General features: G+C 35.0%; 1 protein-coding gene across 1 annotated transcript in view; it reads right to left on the bottom strand.

The window, feature by feature from the left end:
• DSCAM (DS cell adhesion molecule) overlaps nucleotides 1-13728 on the bottom strand; it is a 327084-nt gene that overhangs the window by 69777 nt on the left and 243579 nt on the right. The gene's annotated exons all lie outside the window — the stretch shown is intronic.

Raw genomic sequence — 13728 nt, 5'->3', positions numbered from 1 at the left:
CCTGCTGAAACAACCAAAGAACCCACAAAACATAGAAAACAATATTAAAGCCATTGCACACATTAGGCAATAAAAAATAATGCCTAAAAGATGGAAAACAAAGAGGTAAACCTTACAGTGGCAAAGATTATGCATTTTTGAGAGAATTTGCAGACCTAGTACAGGGAAGAAAGCCCAGGAGGAACCTGACAGCCTTCCTGACTTGAGGAGACAGAACTGAGAGACTGAGAGGACGAATTCTAAAAAGGGGAGAGCTACAACAAAAGAGAACTTTGGGGATTTAAGAGGGTCCTACTTGGGTATTCAGCTGAGCAAACCCAGGCTTGCATGTGAAGATAGTTCCTTGTACCAGAACCACCTGAAAGAATTGGGCGTTACTACTTAGCACTCATAGAGCTGGGAATAGTGTCCGTCCCACTACCCAGAGACTGGAAAACATCAAGATTCATGGGACATAAGTGTTTCACCTTGAAAGTGGGAAAAATTAGCCCTAAATTGAATATCTCTTTAATTCTTCCTAACAAATATTAAAAGCAAAATTTAGAAAGATCTATTAGTAAATAACTTAAATGCATCCCAGAATACAGTCTAAGAATGTTTATAGGAATTGGGACCAGCAGTTAGTGTAATGGCTATGTCGCTGGACTTCCATGTTGTCAACCGCGGTTCGCGTCCCGGACCCGGTGGCTTAAAACTCACGCCGGGCGCATGTGCATGCGTGCCCAAGATCCCAAGAGGAGAATGGAGGAGAAGGGATTGCGGCATGGCCATCCCCCCTGGGGGGTGATTTCTCACTTTCTGTCTCTCTGTCTGTCTCTGTCTGGCAAGCGCACGCGCCCTATAGCGAAAACCTCTCCAAAAAAAAAAAAAAAAGAATATTTATAGGAATTAAAATATCTAATACCCAAAAAGCTAACATTTACAATGTTTGACACCCATTAAAATATTTCAGATATGAACAACTGTAATACATGTCAACCGATGTGTGGATAAGCAAAATGTACTTTATCCACAAAATATAATATTGCTCACTAATAGAATAGGAAGAAGTCCATTTCTTCTTTCAAATCTTGGACAGTACTCAAATGGGAAAATCTTTTTTTGTAAACTATTCTTCAGATAAGGGACTGAAAAACAGAATACAAAGGGAGTTCAACCTGCTTTCACCCAAAAAGATAATCAACTCAATTAAAAGATGGGAGAATGAGCTGAAATGAGCTTCCTTCTCTGAGGAAGACATACAAATAGCCAAAAGGCATGTGAAAAAAGGCTCAACATCCCTTATCATAAGAAAGATGCAGCTCAAAATCACAATGAGATACCACCTCACCCCAGTTAGAATGATTAAGATTAAAAAAAAAAAAATTACAAGTGCTGGAGGGGATGTGGTGAAAGAGGAATTCTCCTACACTGCTGGTAGGAATATAAATTGGTCAAACCACTGTGGAAAACAATACAAAGAATCCTCAAAGATCTACAAATAAAACTACCACATGATCTAGTAATCCCACTCCTTGGTATCTACCCAAAGGATAGAAGAATGCTTAGTTGGAAAAGTGCTAGCATATCTATGTTTATTGCAGCATCATTCACAATTGCTAAGATATGGAACCAACTCAAATGTCCACGAACAGAAGAATGTATTGAAAAAGTGTGGCACATATACTCTATGGAATATTACTCAGTCATAAAAAAGAAAACAAGATGCTGACATATTTTTTAATGCATCATCCTTTCTTCCTTTTTATTTTTAATTAAAAACATTTTATATACATTCAATCACATTATTTAGCTTACAAAGGGAACATTTCAATATGTGAACATTTCTCCCCAGTCCAGTTGATCAAAATATCTTCAATCAATAACACCACACCTCTCCATCCCGTCAATGCTCTGCCTCCATATCCCTCCTCCAAATGTCCTTCTGTAGACCCCACTTCTCCACACACATCACATCTGGCATTAGCCCCCATCTCTTGTGTTTGTACAGCCTTAGGTCAATCATTTTCAGTCATGAAGTGCAGACACTCAGTATATATTAAGTGGGGACATACTTTTGACAGTAAGTGGATGATATGGAAGATTTACTGCTAAATGAAGTAAACCAGGCTATAAAGGAGAGACATCGTATGTCTCCACTTAATATATACTGACTGTCCACATTTAATGGCTCAAACTGAGTGACTAGAGGATATAGAAACATAGACAATTCGTATAGATGCCAGATACAGTGTGAGAAGAGAGTGGGAGAAGGAGGAGAGTCTAAGGAAATACGTTAAAGAGAACAATAGAGATGCAGGACAGTTATGGGACAAAGAAATGGGTTGTTATCTGTTGATGATAATGTGTATAGAATCCCAAACTGGAATGGTGAGAAATGTATTGATACTGGAAAATTCACTTTACAAGCTAAGAGAAATATGTAATTGAATGTATAAAAGAAGTGAAAATTAAATTAAATCTAAAAAGCAAAATTAAAAAAGGATGAGGTATTGATATATGCTACAATTTGGGTATATTTTGAAAACATCATGCTAAGTTAAATAAGCACATCATGAAAGACCACAAATTTATGATTCCTTTTATATGATATGTCCAGAAAGGGCAAATCCATGGAGACAGAAAATAGATTATCTTGGGAAAAGCAGTTGGCGTAATGGCTATGTCACTGGACTCTCGTGTAGTTGACCGCAGTTCGAGTCCTAGACCTAGTGGCTTAAACTCATGCCAGAAACATATGCATGTGTGCCCAGGATGCTGAGGGGAGAATGGAGGAGAAGGTATTGCAGCATGGCCATCCCCCCCGGGTCAGGGGGTGGTGTCTCACTTTCTTTCTCTCTGTCTCTCTCTGTCTTTCTGACGAGTGCATGGGCCCTGTAGAAAAACCCTCTCAAAAAAAGAAGAAAAAAAAAAAGGAAAAGAAAATAGACTATCCATTGTCAGGGCCAGACAGAAGAAGGAAAGTATGTTGAGTGACTGCTAAGAGGTGTGAAGTTTCATTTCAAGGTGAGGTGATAAAATATTTCAAAATTAGATAGTGGCAAGGATTGTGCAACTCTCTCAATATACTAAAAGCCACTGAATTGTACACTGTAAAAGTGTGAGTTTTATAATATGCAAATTACATCTCAATAAAGCTGATATAAAAAAAGCAGGAACATGAAGTAGCAGAAAAACATGACTCATAAAAAATTCAATCAATCAAAATTGACTCATAGTTGACAATAATATTAGATTAATGCACATAAGTGAGATGAAACAATTATTATAATTGTATTATAGCTATATTTAATCTGTATATGTCCAAAAACTTAAGTAGACTCATAACAATATAAAAAGACCCAAATTAAACTTGAGATAAAATATGAAATTACAATGTGTTAGGTAAAAAACACACTGAACTAGATTGACAGCATATTAGATATTGCAAGAAAAGAAAAATTAGTCATTTGAAGGCATATTGATAGATGAAACAGAGAGAGAAAATGGAATAAAACTATTAACAGAGCATTAGCAAGTTATAGAAGACTATCAATCAGCCTAATATACAGGCAGCTGGAAACACTAAAGTGGGGAGGGAGAGAGGACAGAAGAAATATTTGAATAAATCATAGCTGTATAATTTCCAAACTGACAGAAACTATATGCCCATAGAGCTAAGAGTCTTACTAAAATAAACCACAGAAATATGAAGAAAACTATACCAAGGCACAGTATAATCAAATTGCTCAAAACCAGTGATAAAAAGAAAATCTTAAAAGCAGCCAGAGAAAAGACATGTTATGTAAGGGCAACTAAAGAGAAGGCTTACAGCTGCAGATTTCATTTAAAAAGCAATCCAAGTAAGTAACCCTTGGAATTTAATAGTTAAAGTACTTAAAGAAAAAAATCAAACTATAATTCTATGTTCAGTAAATATACTTTGATGCAAAAGTACAATACTTTTCAGATATATATTCATATGTATATATTCATATATCTTCATATATGTGTATATATATATATATATATATATGTATGCTAGAGGATATAGAAACATAGACAATTCGTATAGATGCCAGATACAGTGTGAGAAGAGAGTGGGAGAAGGAGGAGAGTCTAAGGAAATACGTTAAAGAGAACAATAGAGATGCAGGACAGTTATGGGACAAAGAAATGGGTTGTTATCTGTTGATGATAATGTGTATAGAATCCCAAACTGGAATGGTGAGAAATGTATTGATACTGGAAAATTCACTTTACAAGCTAAGAGAAATATGTAATTGAATGTATAAAAGAAGTGAAAATTAAATTAAATCTAAAAAGCAAAATTAAAAAAGGATGAGGTATTGATATATGCTACAATTTGGGTATATTTTGAAAACATCATGCTAAGTTAAATAAGCACATCATGAAAGACCACAAATTTATGATTCCTTTTATATGATATGTCCAGAAAGGGCAAATCCATGGAGACAGAAAATAGATTATCTTGGGAAAAGCAGTTGGCGTAATGGCTATGTCACTGGACTCTCGTGTAGTTGACCGCAGTTCGAGTCCTAGACCTAGTGGCTTAAACTCATGCCAGAAACATATGCATGTGTGCCCAGGATGCTGAGGGGAGAATGGAGGAGAAGGTATTGCAGCATGGCCATCCCCCCCGGGTCAGGGGGTGGTGTCTCACTTTCTTTCTCTCTGTCTCTCTCTGTCTTTCTGACGAGTGCATGGGCCCTGTAGAAAAACCCTCTCAAAAAAAGAAGAAAAAAAAAAAGGAAAAGAAAATAGACTATCCATTGTCAGGGCCAGACAGAAGAAGGAAAGTATGTTGAGTGACTGCTAAGAGGTGTGAAGTTTCATTTCAAGGTGAGGTGATAAAATATTTCAAAATTAGATAGTGGCAAGGATTGTGCAACTCTCTCAATATACTAAAAGCCACTGAATTGTACACTGTAAAAGTGTGAGTTTTATAATATGCAAATTACATCTCAATAAAGCTGATATAAAAAAAGCAGGAACATGAAGTAGCAGAAAAACATGACTCATAAAAAATTCAATCAATCAAAATTGACTCATAGTTGACAATAATATTAGATTAATGCACATAAGTGAGATGAAACAATTATTATAATTGTATTATAGCTATATTTAATCTGTATATGTCCAAAAACTTAAGTAGACTCATAACAATATAAAAAGACCCAAATTAAACTTGAGATAAAATATGAAATTACAATGTGTTAGGTAAAAAACACACTGAACTAGATTGACAGCATATTAGATATTGCAAGAAAAGAAAAATTAGTCATTTGAAGGCATATTGATAGATGAAACAGAGAGAGAAAATGGAATAAAACTATTAACAGAGCATTAGCAAGTTATAGAAGACTATCAATCAGCCTAATATACAGGCAGCTGGAAACACTAAAGTGGGGAGGGAGAGAGGACAGAAGAAATATTTGAATAAATCATAGCTGTATAATTTCCAAACTGACAGAAACTATATGCCCATAGAGCTAAGAGTCTTACTAAAATAAACCACAGAAATATGAAGAAAACTATACCAAGGCACAGTATAATCAAATTGCTCAAAACCAGTGATAAAAAGAAAATCTTAAAAGCAGCCAGAGAAAAGACATGTTATGTAAGGGCAACTAAAGAGAAGGCTTACAGCTGCAGATTTCATTTAAAAAGCAATCTATATATATATATATATATGTAAGAATTAATCATCAGCAGACTCGCATTACAAGAAATGTTAATGCAAATCCTTCAGGCAGAAAGAAATGATACCAGATAAAATATAAATCTACATAGTAGAATCAAGACTCAGAAACTGATTTGCATTACAAGAAATGTTAATGCAAATCCTTCAGGCAGAAAGAAATGATACCAGATAAAATATAAATCTACATAGTAGAATCAAGACTCAGAAACTACAAAGAAAAAAGATAAAATTTTTCTTATTTAAATCTCATGAAAAAGAATTGATAGTTAAAAACCATAATGTACTATGGGTTTACAACATACATAGAACTAAAATGTATAACAAAAATATCACACAGATTGAAAAGGGAAAAATAGAAGTACACTGTTGTAAGATTTTTATACTATACGTGAAGTGTACTATATTCTTTGAAAATAAACTATGATAACGGTGTATGCTATTAATCTTAAAGAAACCACCGAACAAAACATAAAGCTAATGAACCAAGAAAATAAATAAAATGGAATTATAAAAACTGACTTTTTAATCCAAAGAAGACAGAAAAAGAATAACAAGGGAGGGGGCAGCAGGTGGCATAATGGCTATGTCACTGGACTCCCATGTAGTCGACCCTGGATCGAGTTTGAGTCCTGGACCTGGTGGCTTAAACTCACACTGGGTGCGTGTGCGTGCGTGCCCAAGATCCTGAGAGGAGAATGGAGGAGGAGCGATTGCAGCGTGGCCATCCCCCTGGCCGGTGATTTCTTGCTTTCTGTCTCTCTGTCTCTCTCTGTTTTTCTGGTGAGTGCACATGCCATATACCAGAAAACTCTCAAAGGAAAAAAAAAAAAGAATAATGAGGGGAACAAATAGGCCAAAACAAAAAGACAAATAGAAATATTATAGATTTAAATCTAACTATATCAATAATTACACTAAGTGTAAATATTCTAAATAGCCAAATTTAAGGTAAATATTGTCAGATATGATATAAAAGCAATACCCAACTACATGCCACCTATAATGAATGTATTGCAAATATAAAAGCACAAATATGTTAAAAACAAAAGGACAGAAAAAAAAGCCTATGATAACACCAATAAAAAACCTGGACTGGCCATGTTAATACAAGACAAGATAAATTTAAGAGCAAAGTCTACTTACTAGTAAAAAAAAAAATGGCAATTTCAGAATGATAAATGAGTCATTTCATTGATAAGATATTTATTCACCTAGAAACAAAACTTAAAAATACACGAAGAAAAACTGATGTAACTTCAAGGAGACATAGACTCCAGCCAGATCATAATTATTCCTTAAGGAGCCATATGAGATAGGTGAAGCTGGTATTAGGTCTGTTTTACAGGTGAAGAAACTAAGGCTTAGAGAGTTAGTGACTCACAGGCATCATAATGTCAGATGAGGGCAGATCAATGACTCAAGCTCAGTGTTTCTGGTTACAAGTCCAGAACCATTTCCTTACACTCCATGCTGCCAATTACAAGTGACCAAACACAAAGTTGGCTTAATTTTATCCTTGCTATTATTAAATAAGCCTTATGGATAGAACAGGGAAATCACAGGCCTTCTCAAAAGTCATTTCCATCTGAGGTGAACTCTGACCACTTCAAGGCCTGGCATCACAGCTGAGAAGCCCCCAGCCTGTACCCTTTTCGCTTCTAGACCCAAAAAGCTAGCTAGATAGGGGAATCCCTTTTCTCTTCTTTCCTATTTTTTTTTTTATCTCTTTATTTATTTTTTTTTTTTCTCTTTCTTCCCAGGCCTTTTTCTTGCTAATTTTCTTCTCCTTCCCTCATACAGAACAGGGAAATCACAGGCCTTCTCAAAAGTCATCTTCATTTGAGGTGCACCTGCCCAATTCACATGGTGTGTAAGCATGCTCTATGGTTTTAATTTTTTCTTCTTTTCTTTCTCTTTTTATTTTTGTTGTGTTTTTCTTTACTTTGTCTCTCTTTCTTTTATTTATTTTTTTTAAAACCTTACTTTCTCATTTTGCTACTCAGCTCTCACTCACTCTCTAGACAGGTCCAGGTGTCTAGCAGTCAAACATCTGAATACTATGAGGTTCAGAGAAATCTTCACCCCCTTCTCCCTCACTGAACCTTCTGCAAAAAGAAAGAAACTTGTCTTCCTAAATCTGAACTCAAAACTTCTCCTGTGGATACCATGTTGCAAAACACAGTAGAAGACAGAAATCGGCACAGAAGTACCTCACCATAAGGGGAAACACAGAAGCTCACAGTTATAGAAACCTCCAACATATTAGCCAAAAGTTAATACATTCCCAAATGACTAAAAACTGGAGAACAGCCTCAAGGATGAGAGAACCAAGTAATAGATCTCTAACAAGGAGATACAGTAATTCATCTCCAAGTATGGAAAAATTAAAGGAAATTATCAAAATTTCAGAAAAAGAATTCAGAATATTTATGGCAACAAAACTCTATGAGATGCAAGAGAAAAAAGATGTTGAACTCCAGGAGATGAGGAAGTCCCTCCAGAATTTGAAACGTTCACTTTGTAAGCTAAATGATGTGATTGAATGTATATTAAAAAATTTTAAAAATAAATAAATTTAAAAATTCTCCAATCAGAAGACAGATCGGCTGAATGGATAAAAATATAAAAACCTCTGTCAGTTGCCTACAAGAAACACACTTTATAAATAATGACATAAGTAGATTAAAAGAGAAGGTCTGGAGAAAGAAAGGTATTCCAAGCAAATGAAAATCAAAAAAGAACTGGAGTAGTGATACTGATTTCAGACAAAATAAGCTTTAAGACAAAATCTGTAAGAAAAGATAAAGAGCATTATATCGTAGTAAAGGGACTAATTCATCAAGAAGCTATAACACCTAAAAATATGTATGCACCCAACTCAGGAGCACCCAAACACAGGAAGGAAATATAGCTAGATTTAAAAAGAGAGATAGACACACTAATTGTTGGAGATCTCAATACCCCATTGTTTCCTTTGGACTGATAACCTAGACACAAAATAAGTAAAGAGATACAGGGTCTAAACAATACCATAAATCAAATGGACTTGACAGACATCTATAGAATCTTACACCTCCAAACCATAAAATATACATTTTTCTCATCCTCATATGGAACCTTTTCAAATTTTGATCATGTGGTAGGACATAAAACAAGCCTTTACAGATTCAAAGGCATAGAAACTATATCCATCTTCTTGGACCATGATAGAACTAAACTTGATATTAGTTTCAGAAAAAATAAACTAAAATACACAATCATATGGAAACTAAATTATCTACTCATAAATGACTTCACATCTATTAAATAATTTAAGACTAAAATGAAAAGATTCTGGGAGACCAATGATAATGGGTACACAAGTTTCCATAATCAATGGGACGCAGCAAAAGAAGTCATGAGAGGAAAGTTCTTAACAACTAGTGTACATAAGGCGGGAAGATGACAAACGGACATCCTAACATCATGCCTCAGAAAACTGGAAAAACTACAACAACAAAAAAAATCCAAAATATGCTAGGAGAAAAGAAATAATAAAGACTTGAGCAGAAATAAATAAAACAGAAAATAAATGAACTGTACAGAAAATAAATGAAAGCAAAAGCTGGCTCTTTGAAAAGATAAACAAAAGACCCATGACAAGCATTGAGACTGAATCAATAAAATCTAACCTTTCAACAAACAAAAGCCCAGGTCCTCATGGCATCACTTCTGAATTCTATAAAACTTTTAAAGAAGAGTTAACCTCCATTCTACTCAAGTTATTTTTAAAGATCCAAAAAGAAGGAACCTTCCCAAATTCATTCTATGAAGCCTCCATCACCCTCATACCTAAAACAAACAAGGACATGACAAGGAAGGAAAACTATAGACCAATATCTTTGATCAATATAGACACAAAAATTTTCAAAAATCATATCCAACAACATATAAAAAGATTATACATCATAACCAGGTAGGCTTTATCTAGTGATGTAATGGTTCAACATATACAAAACTATAAATGTAATATATCATAAAAACCGAAAGAGAGATAATGATCATATCAATAGATGCATATTGATATGATCATATCAATAGATGCCCAAAAAACATTTGATAAAATATAACATCCTTTCATGATTAAGACTCTCAGCAAAATTCACATAGAAGTGTCATTTCTCAACACAATAAAAGCTATTTATGAAAAACCAATAGCTAAAATCATACCAAATGGGGAAGAGCTGAAAGCGTTTCCACTAAAAGCTGGTATAAGACAAGGCTGCCCACTTTATCCCCTCCTTTTTAATCTGGAAGTCCTCGACAATGCAATCAGAAAAGAGAATAAAATAAAAGGCATTCAAATAGGAAAAGAAGAGGTGAAATTATCTCTATTTGCATGTGACAAAATTATATAGAAGACCCAAGAGTATCCATGGAAAAAGTCCTGAAAGTAATAAATGAATACAGTAAAGTTATAGGATACAAAAATCTATAGCATTTCTATATGTGAACAAAAAGCAGACCAAGGTAGAATTGAAGAAAGTAATCCCATTTATCATAGCCACAAAAAGTATAAGATACCTAGGAATAAATCTAGACAAAGAAGTCAAAGAACTCTACAAGGAAAACTATGAAAATCAAAAAAAAAAATTGAAACTGACACAAAAATGTGGAAAGACATCCCATGTTTCTGCATTGGCAGAATTAATATAATCAAAATAAATACTTCTACCCAAATTAACCTATATATTTAATGTAATCCCAATCAAGTTACCAGAGACATTTTTCACAAGTTTAGAAAAGACAATTATAGAATTTGTTTGGAATCATAAAAGATCCCGTATTGCCAAAGCAATCCTGCACAAGAAGAGTAGAGTAGAAGGCATCTTACTCCCTGACTCCAAAATTTATTACAAAGCTGTGATAATCAAAACAGCATGGTTTCTCACAATAACAGACATGTGGACTAGTAGAACAGAATAGAGACACCAGAAATAAACTCCAAAACATACATCCAACTGATTTTTGACAAAGGATGCCAGTCAATCCAGTGGGAAAAAGAAAATTTCTTCAGCAAATGGTGCTGGACAAACTGGGTGTCACCTCACCTGCAGAAAGATGATGAACCTGGACCCCTATCTCTCATCTTTAAGAAAAATCAACTCAGTGTGGATCAAAATTCTAAACCTAAGACCTCAAATTATAAAACTACTGGTGGAAAACACTCGGGAAACTCTGGGAGACATTGGGATAGGCAAAGACTTCTTAAATAATACTCCCAAAGCATAGGCAATAATCCCCAAAATAGATAAATTGGATAATATCAGGTTAAGAAATTTCTGCACAGCAAAAGACACAGTAATTAGTTTGAACCAAGAACCCTCAAAAGGGAAGAATATTTTGGTTAACTATGCCTCAGATAAGGGTCTGATAACTAGGAAGTCAAGCAGCTTACTCAAAACAGAAAACACAACGCCTTCCCCCCCCCACAAAAAAAAAAAAAAAAAAAAAATCAACCCAATGAAAAGATGATAAAATGAGCTGGACAAGCAACTCTTTGAGGAAGACATATGAACAGCCATGAAGCATATGAAAAAATGCTCAACATTCCTCATCATATGGGAAAACCCCAACCCCAAGCAAAAAAAGGTAAAAATTAAAAAAAAAAAAAAAAAAAAAGGTAAGTGCTGGTGGGGTTGTGGTGAAAGGAGGACTCTCTTTCACTCTTTATGGGAATGTAAATTGGTCTAGCCACTGTGGAGAACAATATGGAGATTTCTCAAAACTCTACAAATAGAACTACCATATAACCCAGCAATTCCACTCCTGGGTGTCTATCCAAAGGATAGGAGAATGCTCAGTTAGAAAATTTCTTGCACATCTATGTTTATTGTGGCATTATTCACGATTGCTAAGACATGGAAACAACCCAAATGTCTATGAATGGATGAATGAATTGAAAAAGTGTGACACATGTACTCTATGGAATACTACTAAGCCATAAAAAAAAAAAAACAAGATCTTGGCATTTGATAGAAACTTGACAAATACGAAAGATTACTGCTGAATGAAGCAAGCCAAACTATTAAAGAGTGACACTGTATGACTCCACTTAATATATACTGACTCTCCACACTCTCTGGAGGAAATTGAAAGACTAAAGGATATAGAAGCATGGTAAATGTTTATGAATACTAGAGACAGTGAGGGACGAAGGTGGGAGAAGGGTGAGAGTATGAGGAAAGAAATTAAGGAGAAAATTAGAGAGGCAAGACATTTATGGGACACATAAATGGATTGTTGTCTGTTGATCATAACGTGTATAGTATTCTCAATGGACTGTTGTGAGGTGTATTCATATTGCATAAATTCACTTTACAAGCTAAGTGACATACAGAGGCTGAATGTATAAAATAAATTAAAAGAAAGAAATAAACATTGGACTGCATGAGTTGCACTATGAGCTCTACAATTAAAAAGGGGATTCATATCTTAACTATATCTCATAATTGTCATAAAATCTTACTTTTCTCCAATAAAAAAACAATGTCAGAGAATTGCCCATTGTCAGCTATTTAACTTACAGGTACATGGTATCAGATGTTAAAGAACTGCTATAGGATCCTTGCACAGATTTCTTGGATGTGCTCATAAACTTTACATGCGTGTGCATGCATATTTACTCAACCTAATCCCACCCACCTACACACCCACAGTAGAATCTGTCTTCAGAGTATTATGGGGAAACTATTCCCTTGAGAAATTCTGGGGGGAATTTGCTTATTTTCTGGTGAACTGAGGTGATTATTGTGAGATTGCACATACTTGTACTGTACAATGTTCCAAGGTTTTGTTGTTGCCAAATTAACTTTACAAAGTCTAATGGTATGCAAATGGTAAGAAAGGCTCTTGTTGAACATTAAGCATCATTAAAGAATTAAAATACATTTGTAAAGTAAGAATTTAATGCACAGAATACATTGCTTTAATTTAAAACTCAACATACTCTGTCTATGAAGCACAACTGGACTTTGATTACCTTCCAAATAGGCATTTGTATTTAATTTTTGCCCGCAGTATGACACACAGTCAAGATCAGCAATAAAATTTAACCTCTTATGCAAAAATATTAGGTCATCAGAGAAGTCATGACATATTTTTCTATGCAAAAATGCATGATGACTTTTTCGATGACCCAATATTTGTTTCATCATTCATAGAGAAGATTAACCAAGAACTGAAATAGAAATTCATTTATGGAATCTTCCTCCAGTTGGAATGGCACCTCTCTATGAGTGAAGACCAGAAGTAATGGAGTCACGCTGTGTGGTGGTTCTTATTATCTCAGAAAGTCCATGGCACTGATATTGTCACCCTTTGATACCACTATTTATTTCCTTGATGACTGTCATAATTAGGCAACAATTTCTGGTCCCAGTAAAAGGCAAGCAGAAAGTTACCAACTGAACAATTTAAACAACTTAAGAGTTGTTATGTATTTGGGGGGGTAAACATGTAACTGGATATTACATGTATCTTATGGTCTTGGATTTTAGCAGTAATCTTAAGTATGAGAATACTCCTCACCAGTCCTGTATCTTCTTTGATAACAGGTGATGTGGAGGCACCTATGTAGGACTGTTGGTTCTGATGTTTTGCCAGTCATCAGACTTTTGACTCTAAAAGAGGCAGAGTCAGGAAAAGTAGCTTTCTTTTTTTTCTTTCTTTTTTTTTTTTTAAGAATTATTTTGTTTAACTTTGTTTATTTATTTATTTATTTTAATTTGACCAGAGAGAGACAGAAGGGAGAGAGAGAGAGAAAGTGAGAAAGCAAGCTGCCAGGTCAAGGACTCAAATTGCAGTCAGCCATGTGGGAGTCCAGCGCTCTTAACCAGCATGCCACCCGCCGACCCCAGGAAAAATAACTTTCTGTTAAAAGTTGTTGCCTGGGGGGAACCAGCAGTTAGCGTAATGACTATGGGACTCCCACCCCACGTAGTCGACCGCGGTTCGCGTCCTGGACCCGGTGGCTTAAAACTCAC

The sequence above is a fragment of the Tupaia chinensis genome, unplaced genomic scaffold (assembly GCF_000334495.1).
Source record: "Tupaia chinensis unplaced genomic scaffold, TupChi_1.0 Scaffold000492_1, whole genome shotgun sequence".
Lineage (NCBI taxonomy): Eukaryota > Metazoa > Chordata > Mammalia > Scandentia > Tupaiidae > Tupaia > Tupaia belangeri.
The sequence above is the reverse complement of the archived record's forward strand: the minus strand, read 5'-3'. Positions and strand labels throughout refer to the sequence as shown.